Source organism: Pleurodeles waltl, chromosome 2_2, assembly GCF_031143425.1.
Source record: "Pleurodeles waltl isolate 20211129_DDA chromosome 2_2, aPleWal1.hap1.20221129, whole genome shotgun sequence".
Taxonomy (NCBI): Eukaryota; Metazoa; Chordata; class Amphibia; order Caudata; family Salamandridae; genus Pleurodeles; species Pleurodeles waltl.
In genome coordinates, this window is record NC_090439.1 from 1,075,703,733 (window position 1) to 1,075,724,208 (window position 20,476).

A 20,476-nucleotide genomic window follows, 5' to 3' on the forward strand; every position below is an offset into this window, starting at 1 on the left:
AATTCATAAAATGCTACTGAAAGCTGGTATTTTCATGTCCTAACCATTTGGTGCCTACTGCCTGTATCCTGGGTCACATGACTATGTGTAGTTGGCTGTTGGCCTTTGTGTATTCCTCCAGACAGTGAAACAAAGGGTAACTAGATGTTGGCCAGATAGGCCATCCTGCCTGGTTAGAAGTGGTGGATGAGTTCCCTGTCCCAATTACATTTCAAAGGGGCTGCCTCCAGCCCATTCACAAAGAACCTGACACCAGCCTATTGTCATCCAAGGCCCCTCCAGCCTGGTCAGGGGAGAGAAGGAAATTCCAAGACAAAATGTTGGGGCACGTCTAGTAGTTTCTCCCACTTCAAAGCTGGCACCAGGTATATCTATTGGACCCTCAGACACACTCTTTAGTTTACACCTAGATGTGTGATCATTATGGAAGAACTGTCCTGCTGCCAGGGGACTTCCCTGCTGCTTGAGGCCTGCCCTGCTTTCTCAGAATGAAGATTGGACTTGCTCCTTTCATCCTGGGCTAACCTGAGTGACCCCAAGTGTCAGTTGACTGATCCTTTTTTTTTAGCTACAGGGAAACAACAATCTGCAGAAGCCTCCCTGCAACTGCCCAGCTGACCTAATGCAACTGGACCTGCCTTGACCTGTAACTGGACCTGCCTGATTCCTGCTGGCCTATACTATAGTGAGTGCCTGATCCCCAAGAGGTACCTCCAAGTCACAAAGAGCCCAACACTTCCTTGTCTTCAGAGGAGTGCACGCTTTTGCACTCTAATGCCAGGCAGGGGTCCAACAAGAAGACAACCCTGGGTGATGATTAATTGTCACCGGAACTATTGGGCTTGAAATTTTGACAAAATATCTGTCTGTACCGAATTTGCAGGCTGGCATATGAAGACTTGGACTTAGGAAATGAACCAGGTCTGATACCTTTGGTGTACCCAACACTTATACTTCCAATAAGGATTTTCTAACTTCTCTTGACTGTGAAGACCCCAGAGAAGTGGCTAACAGAGGAGCGAAGAGAATTTTGGACAGAGGTAAACTTGCTAGTGACTGGTTCCAAGAAAGCGTTCTGCGATTAAGTTCTCATGAGAAACGTGTTCTTTCAATTGTTTGAGCATTTGCCTCATGCTTTTTAAATGTGATTTCAGATGGTTATAATGCTCCTTGTAATTCTGTATGATGGAGGCATGTTGATCACTGTTAAAAGTAGGAAAATAAAACAATTTAATAACATATTTTTCAATATTTTTTGTAGCAAACTGATCTTGAAATCATAACCTGACAGAATAATAAGTCATGACAGAATATGCAATGAAGTTTGATTTAATGATAACCTTGCATGAGTTAATTTCACATTACATGACAGACGAAGAAATATTTTATGACATTTACATTTGATATTTAGATTGTTATATTTTCTCAATATCAGTGTTGTTTAACATTTTCCATGAGGATCCATTTTTTCAAGTGTATAAATATGCCGATGGTTCATGTACTGTTCAACAGAGAGTTTGAACCCAGTATGAAATGGTTTTTTTACACTTCAAATGCTAGTAGGGGAGAAATTCTGAAGAAAAAATGTGTTCAGGGATCAAACGTCTGAGTTTTGTGATGATGACTGCGCCCCACAGGTTCCCCTCATAGGTTCTGCCTGCAAACACCTGCTAAATAGTATCTTGGAAATTGTGTGAACAAATTGTGAAAGCCACAATTCTGGATTTTGTTCCCAATTTTTCAATGGAAAACCATTAGTAGGAGGTATTTAAAGCACCCAATAAATGTGTAAATATCTCTGAGTTTCAGAGATGATAATCGCTGCCATAGGGCCTGATTCAGATTTCGGCAGTCTGGTTAATCCATCAGAATGTTGATGGATAGCCATCCGCCGAAATATAAATCCTGTTATACCCTATGCGATTTATATTTCAGCAGAAGGGATATCAGTCACCATTGTGACACATGCGCCAAAACTGTGCAAAAGCAGCACTTGGCATGAATGAGCACAAATACAGTTTTTGTGCCTGATTTGTGGTTGTATCTGGGTCTGACTCAGTTTGTTTTTTATATTTTTGATTATGTACTTGCCATTTTTGACCATGTTCCTGCTCTTCCTAAGGATACAACAGAAGAGCTTGGATTTGACCTTCCATCACCACCAGTTTCAAAATTTCCTATAATCCTGGGCTCCGTGCCTAAACTGTTGGGCATATTGGATGGATAGGATACACAAGCCAACTTTCCTTGTCCTTGGTTTTATTTTTCCATATGCATTGTTGCCTTCCTTCCAAATAAGTGAGTGCAAAATGAGGAACAGAAAACAAATGAATCCACCAGCAAAGTAATAACAAAGAAAGCTTAGCAGAAGGATTTCCAAGAGCCAATAAACAGGACAGGAAATGATGCAAAAACAAAAGCCCAGATTTATTCAAAAGTGGCGCACCGAGGTGCTGCGCCAAAAATAGTAGTGCTGCGCTGCGCCACTTTTGAAACGTAGGGATGCACCGTATTTAGAGGAGTTCCCACTGCGCCGGCGCTGAATTAGTGCAATGGTGTCTGCGCTGAGGGGATAGATTGTTTATGTGCAGGAAGGTGTCCCTTCCTACGCATAAACAATCTATAATGGCAATTTGGTACTTCTATGTGTGTTCCAAAGTGCAGCACACATAGAAGTACCACTGCCTCATTTTGGAATGATTGTTTATGTGCAGGAAGGGGGACCTTCCTGCACATAAACAATCACCCATGGCATTTTACTTTTTCTATGTGTGCTGCAGCCAGGCCTTGGAGTCAAGCCCTTATAACCACCCAACCCCAAACCACGCACGTCCTTTGGCTGTCTCTATCAGTGGATCTGTGAGTTGGTGCATGAGTGTTTGAGTGCGTCTGAAAGTGGGTGTGTGAGTCTGAGTGGGAACGAGGGGGTGCATGAGTGTGTGAATAGGTGTGTGAGTGGATGCATGAGTCTTTGAGTGTATATATGAGTGAATGAATTAGTGTATGAATGAGACCTGTGTTTTTTCTTTTAAACTTTTCCATAGTCATGAATTACCTATCGCGCATGGTGACGCAAAATTATTTTAAACCTGTAATTTGCACCTAAAACACACCTATATCACAGCCCTGGTGTCAGGGTACCCTCGCCCTGACCCCTTATGCCACTTTCAATTTAGATTTTCACCCCCTGGGACCATGTCCTGTGTAATAAAATGGCGGCTGCAAATTTGTAGTCAGATTGTGGCCATCCAATTGCAACACTTCTTTTTGTACGTGTATTTGTGAAAAATTCACAAATGTTGCAAATTATTAGTGGTCGAAGATATACAAATGTATTTTTTCTATAATATCTCAAAACTATTGAACAGATTCACACCAAATAAGCAAAAGCATAATCTGCGTACTGACACCTAACTTTCTGCAAATTTGGTGTAATTCCGTCTACTGGTTCGGCCTGTAGTCGTGTCTAAAGAATCATATGTGAATTAACATGGGAAATGCAATGTTTTTTTAGCTCCCTTTTTCTCAGCCCCCACTTGATGGATCACCCAAAAACTTTTCATGTGTAACAAGCATCACCGCAACTCTTTTTTGGAGGAAAATTCAGTGAAGATTCGTCAAACGGTGCCTAAGATAGAGGCAAGTCAAAAAACGCTTTTTCGCAATTACTGACTCGCAAATCAGAATGTACAAACAAACAGCAGACTAATTTTGCAATTCAGTGTTGAGTCGCATCGCAATTTGCGAAACTGCAAATTGCGATTACCTAAATTGCACATGGCGGGTGTAACCAAATCGGAATTTGCAACCCGGAATCGCAAATTCCAATTGAGTCGCAATTAGCGAACGGGTTCAAAGAAACAGAGAAATTACACTTCCTGGTGCCGGATGATGACTTCAAAACCAGGAAGTGACCCTCATGGAAGTGGGAGGAGTCTAGCCAGGACATACAGCAGAGGCACACCCAGCCGAGAGGAGCAACTGCAGCCATGGCAAGCCAAACAAAGGAGGCAAACACTGCAGGGAGGAAGAGAAAGCTCAAGTTCTCAGACAAAGAGTTGGAGGTCCTCACTGAGGAGTGCTGCCTACACCATGAGGTCCTGTTTAGGAAGGCAGCAATGAGTGTCCCTGACTCACAAAAAAAGAAGATCTGGCTGAACATACAAAGTAAGATCAATGCCCTAGGAGTCAGTCACCGCTCCATCGAGGAAGTACGCAAAAGATGGTATGACCTCAGGTCACGAACCAAAGAAAGGGTTGCTGAGCGGATGAAGGAGGCGCATGGAGCAGATGGGGGACCATCCACAGTACCACCACCAACAGCAATGGAGAGCATGGTGGAGACCACAGAGGGCCTGGACAGTTCAGCACCTGGAACCTCCAAAAGTAAGTAGCATATCTCACTTATTCACACTTTTCAAAGCACCATGCACACAACTGCAGTTCACAAAAGCATGCATCATCCAAATAGTTCCACGTCTATATGCCCACCTCAAGTTCAGTGCATTATGTGTAATGTAGTACAGTAGTCCAAATTTTGAGGAATTTTTATTTTGATAAGCCATACATCTGAGAGGCTCTGACAGTGTATCCCCTGTGTCCCACAGGTCTCCCTCAGGTATCCACTGATAACCCCAGTGTGGAGGGAGGTAACAATGCACCGTGGCAGCAGACGAGGCAGTCAGCATTTCCGCAGAGAAGTGTAACACAACACCAATTGTACCCCATGCACGTGAAACAAGAGAGGACACAGATGTGTACAATGTGGCAGTAAACCTGACTTCCGGCCTACAGATGGGTGAGAGCCAACCACTGATATCAGCAAGGTGTGGGCATAGAAGGCGTCATCTGACACATGATGCAGGTGAGGAGGATGCCAGCACACAACTATTCCTGGGACTGGAGGCATCCCTGCTCATCAGTCATCACCTGCAAAACAAACACATGATTGTTGATGAACCAGAAACTACACTGAATGCAACAGATTCTCACACAGGGATTTGGGAATGTTGAAACGCAATTATCCACCATGAACACCAACATGGTCAACCTCACCACTGCCATCACTGACCTATGTAGGGAAGTGGTGGCAGATCGGGCCCATGTAAGGCGCAATGAGCGCAACACATCTGCACGGTTGTACTGGCTCAGTCAGTCCTTGGCTGTCTAGCCACCACAACCACCTGCCTGTCAAGACGCACTGCCAAGCTCCAGGTTGAACTTGGGGTCGCGCCATATGCACGGAGGCATCATCTGACGGAGGGGGCGGGCCAAGGCCCCTTTAAATTTCCAAAGCGCGCCCGCTTCGCGGGTCGTGCTATCTGCACAGAGGCATCAGCTGACGGAGGGGGCAGGCCAAGGCCCCTTTAAATTTCCAAAGCGCTCCCGCTTCGCGAGATGCACCCGGGCAAAGCCCAGGCCAAGGGCGGGCCCGTCCTGTGCCCGTCAGCGCCCCGAAAAGACTGGGCTGGGCCATACCCTTTGATTTATTGTTATTTGGCAGCGACTAGCCTTTCAAGAGGCTCAAGAATTCTTGGATCACTTACTGTGTTCTACAGAACTCTGTTTGATTTGCTGTGATTATTTGCATTCCTTTCAGGACGGGCTAGGCCCCCTCTCTGGGCTTTATGGTGTGGTGGAGAGCACCTTGATATACCTGTCTTTACTTCTCTGTTTTGGACCTGTATTGGTGCCGAGTCCTTTTTATTTTCTTAGAATGGGAAAACGCAAGGGGAGATCCAGCACAGATTTAGGCCCTGCTAAAATTAAAATTCCCAAATCTTGTAGAGTCACGCAACCTCATACCAACTGCGTGTCCAGAGAAATTGACAATTTAATTGAAGAAGTGGAGTCAATCATCATGGAAAAAGAGAGCAATGCTCGGAAGAGGCTCAAACCCAGAACCTTATTGCCTTTTCTAACTTCAGGTTCTAAATCTTTTACTGACGTTCAGCCCCCAAGAACTCTAGTCCAAGCTCCTGCCCCCCTAAGTCCGCCTGGTATGGCAAATCCTTCACCCTTGCCCGATCCTGTACCTAACCTGGAAGCTAGAGCTAATGACTCTATTCTCTTTGGGATTTCTTGCTCAAACCGTTTTTCTGTCTTGGACAACTTAGACAACTTAGATTTGGCCAGTGCTAAACAGTCTTCTTTGACTTCTGTGCCTTCTAATTGTGGTCCCCCTAGAGAAGACATTCTAGCACTAGTCTCTAGTTTAAAGCAAGAAGTAGGGGAACTGAAGTGTCTATTGTTTGAAGTTCTTAAGCATCTTAAAAAACCTGTACCAATTCCTCAGTGTGCTCCTCCCCCAGTGCCATTGCAATGCATTTATCCCACGGACTCTGATGCTTTGCCAGCAGTTATTCCAACAACATTGGAGGTTGCCCAGAGCTCTATTTATAGGCTGCTTCATGGCAAATACTCGGCTCCTCTTTCGGCTTAATCTAATTTCTCTCCTCCCATTATTGATCGGACAGTGGACTATTCCAGCTATAGGCCTAATAGAAATTGTATTTACATGTGTAATGTTCCCCCTCCCACAGCCCAATCGAGGGAAGATATACCCTCTTTAATCAACAAGGTTTCGCATTGGATTCGCCATGTCAGAGGCTGTGGTGTTTTATCCATTCAGACGTTGTATCTGCCACACGGTTGTGTGGGTGCTTTGGCGGGCGAGACTCTATTAAACTCAATCTTGCAAGTCCCTCTTTAGTTACAGGTCTCCTGCAGATGGAAGCACACAACTTTTTAAGGAAGGAATCTGATATATTTTTTTGTGACAGCATGCCTGCTGGGGAAATAATAATTTGTCCTCCTGGACAAATATGGATAAGTTGATTCCATCTCACGCAACTGATCCTGCTGTCTCTTCTGGTTTGCCACCTGTTTCTGTTGCTGAGTTTGTCATGGTTCCTATTCCTAAATGTGATAGCGCATGTGATTCTGCGCCCCAAGGGGGCACTTCTGATGTGGACTGATATGTTCCCCTAGTCCTTGCAAATCGAGTGCTGGTTATGACTCTCAGACCTTGTCACTCCAAAGACCTTTGCTAAGCTTGGGTGTTAACATTCTAAGGGATCTACCTAGTACTGCAAATGTGAATTCCAACCCAGTATTGGATGTTGATTTTTGTGAACCTTCTTGCAGTACTATGCTTGTCACAGGGAAACTCTTGTCTTGGAATGTGGCAGGTATTAAGAATAAACTAGCTGATCCCAATGATGGTGTCTGAGTGGGGTGGTGGAAGGAAGAACTGCATGCTTGGTGCGCCAAGATCAGCGTGGCTCATTTTGAAATGATGATGTAAATGGTCACCTCGCTTCTTTCTTGATGCATTCTAGTGCCACCTGCTCTACAGTTCGTTATGTGGAGGTTCCAAATTTGTAGTCATCAGCAATAGTGAGATTAGTAATCAGGTTAGGGTAGAATTTCCAGTTAAAATATGGTCAATGGAAAACAGCCACCAGTTCAGTTTGTGTGAGTTAAATTCTGTTAATTACTTGACAGAGTATTGCTTTGCAAACTGAGCTGTATGATTTATTGCACACTTGATGGTTTTACAATTGAAATACAAGATGAAGATTCATATTTAAAATAACTTCACAAGGCTTCAGAGTTGAGCTGTTGCCAAACCTTACAAAATATGATCCGTGTGAGTATGTGGGTGTACTATATGGTATGGCTGGGTAGCCTTACCATGCAGTACCTTCTCAAATACTGTTTTGGGTCCATTCAGGTACATTTATTTAACCTTCAGCTCAACCCTGGGTAGCTGTGACTGCGAGCAGTAAGGCTTAGGAAAGAAACAATGTGTAAAGCATTTAACAGCACAAAACAATAAAATAAGAATGTCACAACATAAATGTATAAAATGTATACACTTAGAGCTTATTTTTATGATTTTTTTGAGACCATAATCATTCAAATCCACCAGAGGGTTCTGCAGATACAGATGTTAGAAGCAATAAATAACTTTAAAATCAACTGCAAACAACATTGGCGAACAAAAAGTTTGGACATTTTTAAAAAGTTTGAAACAGTTAGTTCAGCAACTCCAGCCATAGTTAGAAGACCAAGTCCAGCAGGACAGATTTCTAGGGGGCCAAAGTGGACACTTTGGATAGTGACCTGGCCACCAGAGTGTTTTTAAAGCAAAATCCAAACTTTACAGAGTGACCTTCAAAGATGAATACGGAGTGGTCCTGATGCTGAGGAATGCAGGCTAAAAGATGCTCCTGATGCTGGAGCAGGAGAGAAATCTGCTCGATTCCTCAATCCACAGGTGAGTGGGGGTGACTCTGTCCATGGATCTTGTGGTCCCAAAAGGTCCTCTTTAAAGGGTTGCAAGGAATGCTGATGCAACACAGATGATGGTGCAAATCTTTGGTGGAGACTGGTGTCTACCTTGGGTGATGAATCCTGTTACAACCAACACTCACGAGTCCAGCAGACACAGGTACCCGTTTTGACTAACTCAGAACTGTCCTTCTGCATGCCCGGCATCTAGTAGCAGCAAAACATTTGCAATGGCTACCACAGATGCGACTTGGGCTCTTCCAGCTTTAATGTCCCCAGTGCCATTCTGGAGGTCAGCCAACTGACCCTTCGATCCTTTGTTTCAGACTGGGACTGGGAATCAACTTTTCTTCAAGCTAGGCACGCACAACAGGGTCCAAGCACTGCAGCAGATGCAGTTGCTCTGGCATCACAGCCTTTCTTTGTGCATTTCCAGTGGGTCCAAAGTGGTCTTCTTCTCATCCTCCTTCCAAGTCCAGTGCGTACTGAGTGCCAACGTGCCAGGGGTGTCATATTTATCCCAGGAAAGTGCCCCGGGGGGGACCACACAATCACTAGCCAATGGGTTAATGAGTCCTCTTGTAGCTATGGACAAAGTTCTTGGCTATCTGGCTATCCCAAAATGACACCTTCTTGCCTCTTTCAAGATGGTACAACCCTTCCTCGGTCATGAGGAGCAAGGTAGCCCATTCTATAGGTGTGGCTACCTGAGGGCAACACGTTAGCGGTAAAACCAGTTTGGGGGAGAGTTCCCCTCTCTGGCCCTGTCTCCATGCTGTCTACAGGGACAAAAGGCATCCTGTTCAGGGGTGTTGGGCCAAGCAGCCCATCAAAGGAAGCTTATCCTTTGAATCTCTATTCTGAGCTAACCCCCTTAGTAGCCATCCGGGCAGAGGAGATGACACCTCGCTGATGTAGCACTGCCCTTTGTTCCTGAGCTTGGGACTCATTCACACATCTTCCCAGGTGGTCAGAAACCTGTCTGAGTGTGTATGCCTTTGGGAGGCTCCTGGAAAAGCAGCACACAGAGGGGCAACATTCTAAAAGCTGCCCTCTGTTAATAGTGACAATAGTTTTGACTTAGACATTGGGTTACATTTAATGCTACAATTAATTTGATACCTCATAAGAACAAGTTTGGTATTCCCAGTCAGAAGTTAGCCGGGTGAAGATGCCACACTGTCATCCTATACTAGCCAATGAGGCTACCAGCTTTACTCACAGCAAAATGACAGTTTGGAAGTGTTGTCACTAGGACATATTGTAAACCATATGTCTAATTTAGCAATATATTGCTCCCTGCCATAGGACTCGATTGGTCTTCCTTAGGAGAGACTTACATATAAGAGATAGGGGCTTTGACATAGGTTTAAATGGCAAAGGGGAGCTGGCATTGCAAGGCATGCCCTTCCTGTCTTTAGAGACAGGCTGGGAACCATTTTGTATGTTGTAAAACAAAGGGTGGCACAAATAGTGCTTCAATTTTGAGTGGACACTCTGTCTTACATGACCTGGGTACCCTTGGCACCAAATTCTAGGGACGTATAGGTAAGTCAGTGTTATAATTGGGGTCTATGGTTGGTAGTCAGTTTGCACCCTGTCCAAGCAGGGACCCTCACTCTAGTCAGGGCAATGGAGATACACACCTAATATAACCCCTGCTCACCCACTTGGTAGCTTGGCACCAGCAGTCAGGCTTTTCTCAAAGGCAATGTGTAAAGTATTTGTACCAACACACAGTAATACATTGAAAACACTTCAAAATGGACACAACACCAGTCTAGAAAAATAGCCATTATTTATCTTAATCAAACAAGACCAAAACAACAAAACACAAGCAAAGTTATTAATTTTTAAATTAAAAAGAGCCTTACTCCATAGGAAACAATAATGCGCTGGTTTCACACAAAGTACCTGGTTTGCGTCAAAACTAAAGCTACACGGGCAAGCGTGCATTGGAAAAGTCAGCAATGTCTCGATTCCTTACTCATAAGTGAGGCCATGCGTCATTTCTTCCCTGGTCGGGTAGGCAATGCGTTGTTTTTCTCTCCCACAGAAGAGCGATCCATCAATTTCTGGACGGGCAACATCAGGTCTGCATAGGCTCACTGTGGTTTTGACGCCCAGTGATGATGCATGTGAAATTCTGGCGCAAGGTGATGAAGAGCAGCGCTACATGGGTGATGCGTCGATTTCGACACACGGGTTTTGCTTCGATTTCCCAGCCGTGATGCAGGTGGTGTGTTGATTTTTCAGCTGTGAAGCAGGTGCTGTGTCTATTTTTTCCCTGCACGGCTCCAGTGCATGGATTTCAGTCTTGGTTCTACCAGCTTCACCTTTCAAAGGCCCAGGGCAGGGTAGGAGTCTCAGCGAGAGAGTCCAGGGGCTGGCAGAGGACGTCTTTGATGGCCCTGAGATTTCAAAATGGGGGGCAAGCTCAGTCCATCCCTTCAAGACACTTCACAAGTAGGAAAATACCACAAAATCCAGTCTTTGTCCTCTCTGAGGCAGAAGCAGCAGCTGCAAGCCACCCCAGCAAAGCACACTCACAGACAAAGGGGCAGTACTTCTCCTCCAGCTCTTCATCTCTTTTCCTTGGCAGAGGTTCCTCTTGATTCCAGAAGTAATCTAAAAATCTGGGGGCAGGGTCCACTACTTATACCCCTTCCTGCCTTTGAAATAGGCAAACCTCAAAGGAAAGTCTTAGTTGTTGACAAGATTCTGCCTTGCCCAGGCCTGTCCCCAGACACACGCATTATGGGAGGACAGGCACAGCCCTTTCAGATGTAAGTGTCAGCTCCTCCCTCCCCACTCTAGCCCAGGAGGCTCATCATAATATTCAGGCTACACCCAAGCTCCCTTTGTGTCACTGTCTACTGGGAATTCACAACAGCCCAACTGTTAGTCTGACTCAGACATGGAATACACAAGCCAGCAGAGGCACATAATGGTTAAGCAAGAAAATGCCAATTTTCTAAAAGTGGCATTTTCAAACTGACAATCTAAAAAACAACTTTACCAAAAGATGTATTTTTATATTGTGAGTTCAGTGAGCCCAAACTCCACATCTCTATCTGCTCCTAATGGGAAACTGCACTTAAAAGATATTTAAAGGCAGTCCCAGTGTCAACCTATGAGAGAGATAGACCTTGCAACAGTGAAAATGGAAGTTGGCAGTATTTCACTGTCCGGACATGTAAAACACATCAGTACATTTCCTACCTTTAACATACACTGCACCCAGCCCCTGAGGCTACCTAGGCCCTACCTTAGGGGTACCTTACATGTACAAAAAGGGAACAGTTGAGCCTGGCAAGTGGGGCACTTGCAGGTTGAATTGGCAGTTTAAACCTGCACACACAGACACTGAAGTGGCAGGTTTGAGCCATGTTAACAGGGCTACTCATGTGGGTGGCACAATCAGTGCTGCGGGCCCACTAGTAGCATTTGATTTACAGGCCCTGGGCACCTAAGTGCACTTTAATAGGGACTTACTAGTAAATCAAATATGCCAGTCACGGAAAAGCCAATTACACATACAGTTTACATAGAGAGCACTTGCACTTTAGCACTGGTAAGCAGTGGTAAAGTGCCCAGAATACCAAAGCCAGCAACAACAAAGTCCAGCACACAGTCAAAACACAGGAAGCAGAGGCAAAAAGACAGGAGAAATCACACCAAGGATGCCAGGTCTACCTGTTGGGCCTTGCCAATTGGGCGGATCCAATTCAACTTGTAATTTGTATAGGTTTATGGCACTGGCAGTGAGGTCTGGTTAGTAGGCCTCAGTGCACTTTCAGAGTCGAAAGACAAGCAGCTTCAGTTCAAGAATGTGGGGACGAACATGCAAAAACAGATATTACCTTACATGCACCCCTTCCAAATGAAAGGTGATGAGCAACCTAATCTTTATGCTGGTGATTCCCATAATTTAAGTGGAGGAATCTGTAAATACCATCTGCATTTGCAAGGTCAGTCCCAGGTCTGTGTTCCACTGTAAAGTCCATACTCTGTAGGACCTTTCAACCAGCCTCTACATTTAAGACATATTGTCATAGAAGAGATATGGAATTTACAAGAAAGGTAATAGGCTTAGCATACAAAGGTACGCCCATTGATTTTAATCTTTGCAATTATTTATTTTGTTAAGTTTCTTTGCACATTTTTAAACTAGTGAATGGTTTATGACAACAGTCTTTTTCCATTGAGGGCATAATGCTTGTTCCTGCCAGTCAGAGCAGGATGCAGCACTTTCTTTTTAGTTTATTACTGTCTGTTTGCACAAATTTAAGGGGAAACTTGAAGTATTAGAAAGGCTAATAATTTGGAATCCAAGGCTTATTTGCGTGGTTTAGTGCAGTTGGGCAGGGTTGCTTACCAGTGAGGGGTTTAACTGTTTGTCCACCTGAAGGGAAGTGGGGTGTTTATATCGGCCATTTTGGTTGATGCTCTAGACTTTTGGAAGACTGTTTTAGGCTGATGCAGGCGTGCCCACGCAGCATACGAAGGTACTCCCACTGGTTTTACTCGGTGCAATTTTTAATTCTCTTTTGTTAAGATCTTTTGCGCATGCTTTTAAAATAATGAATGGTTTGCGACAACAGTCTTTTTACATTGAGGGCATAACGCTCGTTCCTGCCAGTCAGAGCAGGAGCCTGTGCTTTCTTTTTCTTTTATTATTAACTGTTTGCACCAATTTCGGAAGAAACTTGAACTATAACAAAGGCAAATCATTTGCTATCCAAGACTTATTTCGGTGGTTTAGTGCAGTTGGACAGGTTGTTTACCAGTGAGTGGACTAACTGTTCATCCACGTGAAGGGAAGCAGGACATTTGTGTTGACCATTTTGGTTGACGCTCTAATCTTTTGGAAGACTATTTTACGCTGATGCAGGCGCGACAGTGCAGCGGGCTGAGGCGTGCCAAATGCAAGCCAGTCTGCACCCATATGCGAACCAACCACGCACAGGACCAGTCATGCTGCCAGTTTAAACTCACAGGTACAGGGGCCTATCGGTTCATCCTACCCCATCATTATCACTGGACCAAGATTAAGCTATACAAGAGACCAACTGCTTGATATTGGTAAGCAGTGCAAAACAGCTCTTCCTAAGGCTACCAATGCCAAGGCAGAGGCTGAGCCTCCTCCAAGCTTCAAGAGTAAGTCACCTGAAATCCTAAGATGTGGCCTGCTTAATGCAAGGTCTTTAGTGAAACACTCTACGGAGATCCAACTGCTTCTTGAATCTAGGGATTGGGATGGTAATGCCTGGTACAAACTGAAAACCGCTCTTTGACCTCTCTAATACTTTTGACCCTAATAATTAGGTGGAGGTTAATTACATAGCATATGAACAAGGAATTCTTAAAACTTTGAATAAGGAGATTCCTCTTACTAATGTGAAAACTCGTTACGGACACTTCACCCCTTGGTATAGCGAGGCACTGCAAGCACTCAACCTCTTGTGTAGGAGGTTAGAAACAAAATGGCGGAATGGATACAGTGAAGCAGACAAACAAATCTCTTAAGACTGCTTTAGGCAGCTATAAAAGAGAGGTTAACAAAACTAAGGCAAATTATTTTGCCAATTTAATTCTGGATGCCACTAACAGTTCGATATCTTTTGGGATATGTCAAATCCTGACTGTATTACTCAGTCAGTCACACCGTGGCAAAAACTCTGTGATGATCTTGCTGATTTCTTTGATGAAAAAGATCAGCAAATATTGGAGGATATTGGCGCTCCAAATAAGACAATGTCTGGTCACAGTATAAATCAAAACAGAATAGACCCTCGGCAGAGCAAGGACAGTTTTGACATTTTTTTAACTCATTTAATCAGAAGGTTTTCATCATATTGCTAGGTCTAATAAGTCAGGCTCCCCACTTGACCCCCTACCTCCCAGAATATGGAAAGTGTTTGGAGACAAACTTTCCCTTCCAACTGGACTGGAATCGGGAGTGGTGCTATTCATATGGAAGAAGGCAGTAGTAACCCGTCTTCTAAAGAAACAAGAAGCAGACCAGTTGATACTAAGTAATAACTGTCCCATATTGCTTCTTCCTTTTCCAATAAAAACATTAGAACGGTATGTAAGCAGAAGTCTATCTCACTATCTGGAGTCTCGTTTCTGCCCTGAGGATAAGCAATTTGGGTCTTGGCTGGGGCATTGCACGGGATCAGCACTACTAAATGCTATGGACGAGTTGCAGATGATGCTAGACAGTGGTCAGTTGACAATCATTATTATGTTGGACTTGTCGACTGCTATTGATATGGTCAACCATGCAGCCCCTTGACCAGACTAAACTCAGCTGGAGTGAAGGGCACTGTGCTGAAGTGGTTGGAATCCTACCTGTCAGACCAGTGGCAGGCAGCTGCAATGCCCCCCTTCTGTTCTGATTATAACAATTCATGATAGGGAGTGCTGCAGGTCCTATTCAACGTCTATCTGAGACCTCTTATCACCCTTATTAAGAAGCATAACATCAAGCTAGTAAACTATGTGTATGATACTCAACTTATTATATCCCTTTCCAATAACCAGGAGGAAACTGTGACTGCTTTTCAGAATGGTATGGTTGGAATTGCTAACTGGATGAATGCTAACTCACTAAAACTTAATGGGGCTAAAATGGAATTCCTATGCTGCACAGATAGTAGAATTCTTATGCTACTTCCCCATAACTTTTGGCCTTTTTCATCTGGAGTGGAACTACAGCTGTCAACCTCAGTTTGCAACCTTTGGGTTGTTTTCGGCGACAAGCTGTCTCTGAAAAGCCACATTCCTACATGTGCTAAGAAAAGTACTACCTCTGCTGCCAACACAAGCCAAACCATTGGTGGCGCGGGTGTTATACTTAGCAGGTTATACTGTTGTAATGCCCTCTTACTTGGAGCCCCTGGATATCTGGTGAGGAAGCTGTACAGAGTGCAAGTAGCAGCAGCTAAGTTGGTGCTGAACAGACTCCGGAGATGTTTAGCATCAAACGCTCTGAAGGAACTGCATTAGCTCGCTCTGAAACAGAGAATTGTTTTCAAATCCATGTGTATAGTGCTTAAGGCACTTCATGGAGTTAGTCCTGCACCTTTGCAGCAAAGATTGAAGAGATGTATGCCAGGGAGGCATCTTCACTCAAGTTCTACAAATCTGGTCTGTTTCAGAAAATTTGGAAGGACTAGACTAGGAGGACGTGCCTTCACAGTGAAAGCAGCTCAGCTGTGGAATGAGCTCTCCCCTTTATTAAGGGCTTCGTCCGAGCTATTGCCCTTCAGGAAAGCTTTGAAGACCTGTCTCTTTCTGCACATAATTTATGCTGTTTGAGTTGATCCTGTGAAGTTTTCAGCTGGTTAGTACCTTACTTTATGCTTAGAGCCAGGATACCAGAATTGTGACAGATCTGCTTTAAAATGCTTTAAATAAACACATAAATAAAAAATGTAGAACCAGACAAAACTCAGGTTAAACCTAATGCTGACCATATTAACCTTGAAAAGAAGCAGAAGAGGGAATAAAGGGCATGATAGAAAAAATGTTAGAACAAGGTTTTCTATGGAAGGTGCTTGATAGTTCTTGCAGTTCACCTGTGATGGGCATTAAAGTGGGGAGACCACATTCTACTCGATCATTTGAGATGTCATCAGTGATGTCTTCAATGATGCCATAGAACATGTCATGAGTGATGTCATATATAGGGTCATAAGCAGTACATGGCAGGGGCACAATTTATAGTTAGTGCTCCTAACTGTAAATGGGAAATTTCTGTGTTTTTTTTTTTAGTTCAAAATGTTAATGTTGTCACTGACAAATTCACCTAACTATACTGTTACTTTTATCTTTGGTTTGCTAAGAGAATTTCTATGTTTTTTTTTTTAACTAGATCCTTTTATCACATCTAACTATAAAGTTACTTTAACCTTGTTTTTTTCAATACATTTCTAGGGCCTTGTCCTGGGGACCCCATCCCTGATTCCCCAGGGTCACTTTTTTAATTAAAGGGGAAGTGGGCCAGACTGTTATTGGCCCTGGGGCCCCCATCCCCTGAGGCCAGCAACATATTAAAGGGTGAGGGTGGATTCTCCCTCCTCCGTGGGCCCATTTTGTTCCCGGGGACCTTACTCTCAGGGCCCAGCAACATATTGGAGGGGGCCTCTTCCTCTGGCAAATTTCGGCCCTGGGCTCTGGCAACATATTGAAGGGGTGGCATGTGGCCCTCCTCCACAGGCCAATTTCAGCCCCTCAGACTCCATCCCCTGGGGCCTGGCAACATATTGAAGGGGGAGACACGCAGTCACCCCTTCCTGGGCCAATTTTGGCCCCAGGGGCCCCATCTGCTGGGGCCTGGCAACATATTCCAAGGGGATGGATGCACATGGCCCCCCTCCCTGGACCAATTTTGGATCCAGGGACACTATTCCCGAGGCCTGGCACCATGAATAGTACTCAGGCAGGGCACCTAACACACTGTTGATGGGGGCCGCTGGGGAACCCCAAGGCCCTGGCAGCCCGAGCCAGTTCCCTGCATCAGCGGAAGCTGGCATTGCACCTGCTCGCAAGGAGCTGCTACTAATGATGTTCTCTGTAGGCGGGAGAAATATTTAGATCTGTACTCCCTGCCCATATCACTACAGGCAGATAAACAAATCCCAGTTGGCAGGAGCATTTTCAAAGCTCCCGCCAGCTGGGAGTTGACTTGGTGTTCGCTCCAGCTTGGTGGTAGATTGAAAAATACTCCTGCCTAGTGAAAAGCAAACACAGGTTTCCCTGCCCACACTGATTCAGGCAGGGAAACCACTATCTCCCAGGGGTAGGCACCCCAAGACATATCTGCTGAGCTGGCCCTGGGGTTGGTGGTCCCCAGGGCCATTAATGGCTCAGGGAGGCGGGATGTGTGCCCCCCTCCATTTTGTGAGTTGTGGCCCCAGGTGAGTACTCTCCAAGGCCATAGAGTGTTGGGGGGGGGGCACGCAGCCCTCACTCCCCATAAAAATCAATGTCGGCTCCCCAGGGTGGGCTCCGAGGGCCTCTAATAGCTTGGAGAGGGAGGCTGCACATCCTCCCCTCCCAATACAAACTCTTTTCGGCCCCGGGGGTGAGCTCCCCGAGGCTTTTGGAGGCTTGGAGAAGGGGGGCATGCTACCCCCCACCCTTTATAAACACAGCCTCAGGGGGTAAGTCCTGTGAAAGCGCAATGGCCCAAGGGAAATTAAGCTCCTTGGGCTGATCAGAACACTCCATTTTTAAACTGGTGCTCCCACAAGTGTCTCTGAGACTCTCGCAAGTCACATTGCCAAAAAATGGTAACTATAACTCACACCCCTGCCATGCACAGTTTTCTCAAAAATAATTTTGTTGCAAATGTTGTAGTGCTGTTATCAATTGTGCCATAGGAGATGTCATCAATGATGTAATACGTGGGGTAATTAGCTGTGCATGGCGAGGGTGCGAGTTATAATTACCTTAGGGCATGGGTTATAGTAAATTGAAATAACTATAACTATAACAGCTGAATTTATAGGGTGTTGTACGTGTAAAAACAGAACATAACTATACCATCCCTGTAACCTTTTTTCAGTGAATTTCTATGTTTTTTTTTATGCAGCGAGGGGTTGGTCCCTGGGCCTGCAGCTAGGCCCTGCAGCATCCCCCCCCACATACATCTAACTCCACGACAAGTACAGCCTTTGGCCGTACTCGGCATAGCCATCCAGCCTTGCGCCAAGCACGCCCTTTGGCTGTGCCCCACAGGGGTTGGCGAAGCCACCCTCCCTCATGCATCTAACCCACACCACAAACAGCCTTTGCTCGTACACAGCAGGGGCATTAGTCTGGCCTATGATCAGGCCCTACAGCCAACTCCCCGTAGGGACCCAACACCTCATCATGCATGGCCTTTGGATGAGTGTGGCAGAGGGTTGCCCACAGGCTGTGGCCTAAGGCCAGGCCCTGCAGCCATCCCTCCTAAGGCATCTGACCCAAGTGCAGAGAAAACACCCTTGCTTTGCCTTGGATGAGTTTAGAAGTTGGGAGAATTTCTCCATTAGAGATGCAGAATTTCAACTGAGGCGCTGCTATGTTTATAATTGTAAGTGCTTGCTGTTGAGGTTTAATTTATGTGAAATGAGCATCAGAGCCAAAATGGATCTTCAACTGCTTACTTATCCAAAAAGCGTCCATAGTTTGGCACACAATGTATACCCAAATGGAGTACTTTCTACTGGCTAACTGGTAAGTACTACCAAGTTGGGTAAAAGTATAGTTCACATTCTACTCTACCACTGTGTAAATGACCACGAGGTAATGTCTCCAGTAACCATATGTGGTATAATTTCCACAATGTGATAGTGCCTCAAGCGTCTTCGTACTGAAATATGTGCCAACATTAATCCTTGTATTGAGAAGATGGTGAGACTACAAATAGTTGAATATCCACCAAAGAGGGTACTTCCTCTTATTTATTTGAAGTAAGTGCTTCTTTGTTTACTGGAGATGTGTTTATATTTCTTTGCTTCCTAAACACACTGGGGCCTTTTAGTAAGCTGAAAAAAAGGTGGGAAGACCAATGCATTTGACTAACCTATATGGGACGGGCCAAATGGGCAGATGTTTGAGGTGGTTTTGCACATTTGCATACTTGTAGTAATGAAAAGGGTGAACGGTGGACTCTGCTCTCACCAGGGGAAAAACTGAGGAAAGATCCCACTTACCACAGTCACTACAGAAGTGATTGAACTCCAACAGAGCAAAAAAACACTCCTTCTTTGCATTAGATGACTTCAAGAAGTTGGGAGGATTCGTCCTTTGCAGAAGCAGAACTTCAACGGGGGCACCTGCTATGTTTATATATGTAAGTGCTTCCCGTTGAGGTTCAATTTGCTCCAGGGGCAACCTTTCTTAAGAACTTTGAGTGAGGTAGGCATTGATAATGGTGAGTAGTGGTGAGAGAGCTTCTGTTGAAAGGGGTTTGATGAAGGATTAGGGTAAGACATCATCTTCATATGACGTGACTCTGAGGGAGTTGATTCTGGCAGTGAGATTTGTGCGATGACGACTGCAAGATGGTACAGGAAGGTGTGAGAGGAGAAGCAGGTCTGCTGCTGTCGAAGTGCTGTTGGATTGTTTGTTTGCTTTCAATGAAAAAGAGGTTGATGGCATTGCACTTGACTGTGAAGTGTGGAATATGAGGTTCAGACAGGAGTTAAGGTCTGGATTGGTTGATAGCTTAATTTATGGTGTTGGTAGAGTACTTGACTTTGGATGATGCATATTGTGCAGATGGACTTCACTATTGTGAAGTTGTTTGGGGACCATTCGTCCTCAATTTTCATTCCTGTTTAAAGATGGAGTGTTTGTTGTCGGTAAAGTTCGGGCGTACCAGACGGCTAAAAGTTCTGGCTTATACTTAGCTGATTTAGTTGGAGCTTGGGAGTTTCAATAGTTTTCCAGAAAAGCATTGTAGTTGTTTAAAAGGGTGTTGATGTGAGATGCAGAGCTGGTTGGTTATGAGATGAGGTTGAGGTTTACATTGACAATCGATCGTAAAGGAAAGAGATGAGGTCTGAAATATGTAGATGGCAGATTTCAGAAATATGTGGGTAGAGAAGAGTGTAAGTATCTCACAGGGAGGTGACAGAGGAAAGTGGTGGAAAGAGGACAGCAGGAATGATTGCCGCATTCTAAAGGCCACTACCCCTTCCACAGGCTTTAGTGATGGTTAAATCAGTCTCATGTTTTCAGGATTCAAATTATTAAATGTCTAATTATTCATAACTATGTCAATCTTGTAACCCATTTATCCGGTACTGTTAACAAGCGCCAGATGGACTAATTTCATTTGGGTATTTATCTTTTTAATTATGTTACTGATATCAACACTAGCTCACATCAGCAATGTAAAGATTACTAGGCCTGTGATATTACTTCCTGTGATGTCACATTGCATGCAAATTAGAGGGGCCTCACATTTTCCCTTTAGCCAAGGCCCCAAATGTCCTAGGACCGGTCCCGCCCAGGGTGCAGGACTGGGAGAACTTATGGATGGTCTTTGTTTACTTGTATGTTTGCACCATAGGTGCTGCAGCTTATCGGAACAAGATCATCTAGGGAGGATGTGGAGGTGAGACATGTTTTTGTGTGATAACGGGGGCTTCAGTTTTGTGGTAGGAGATGAGTTCACTGG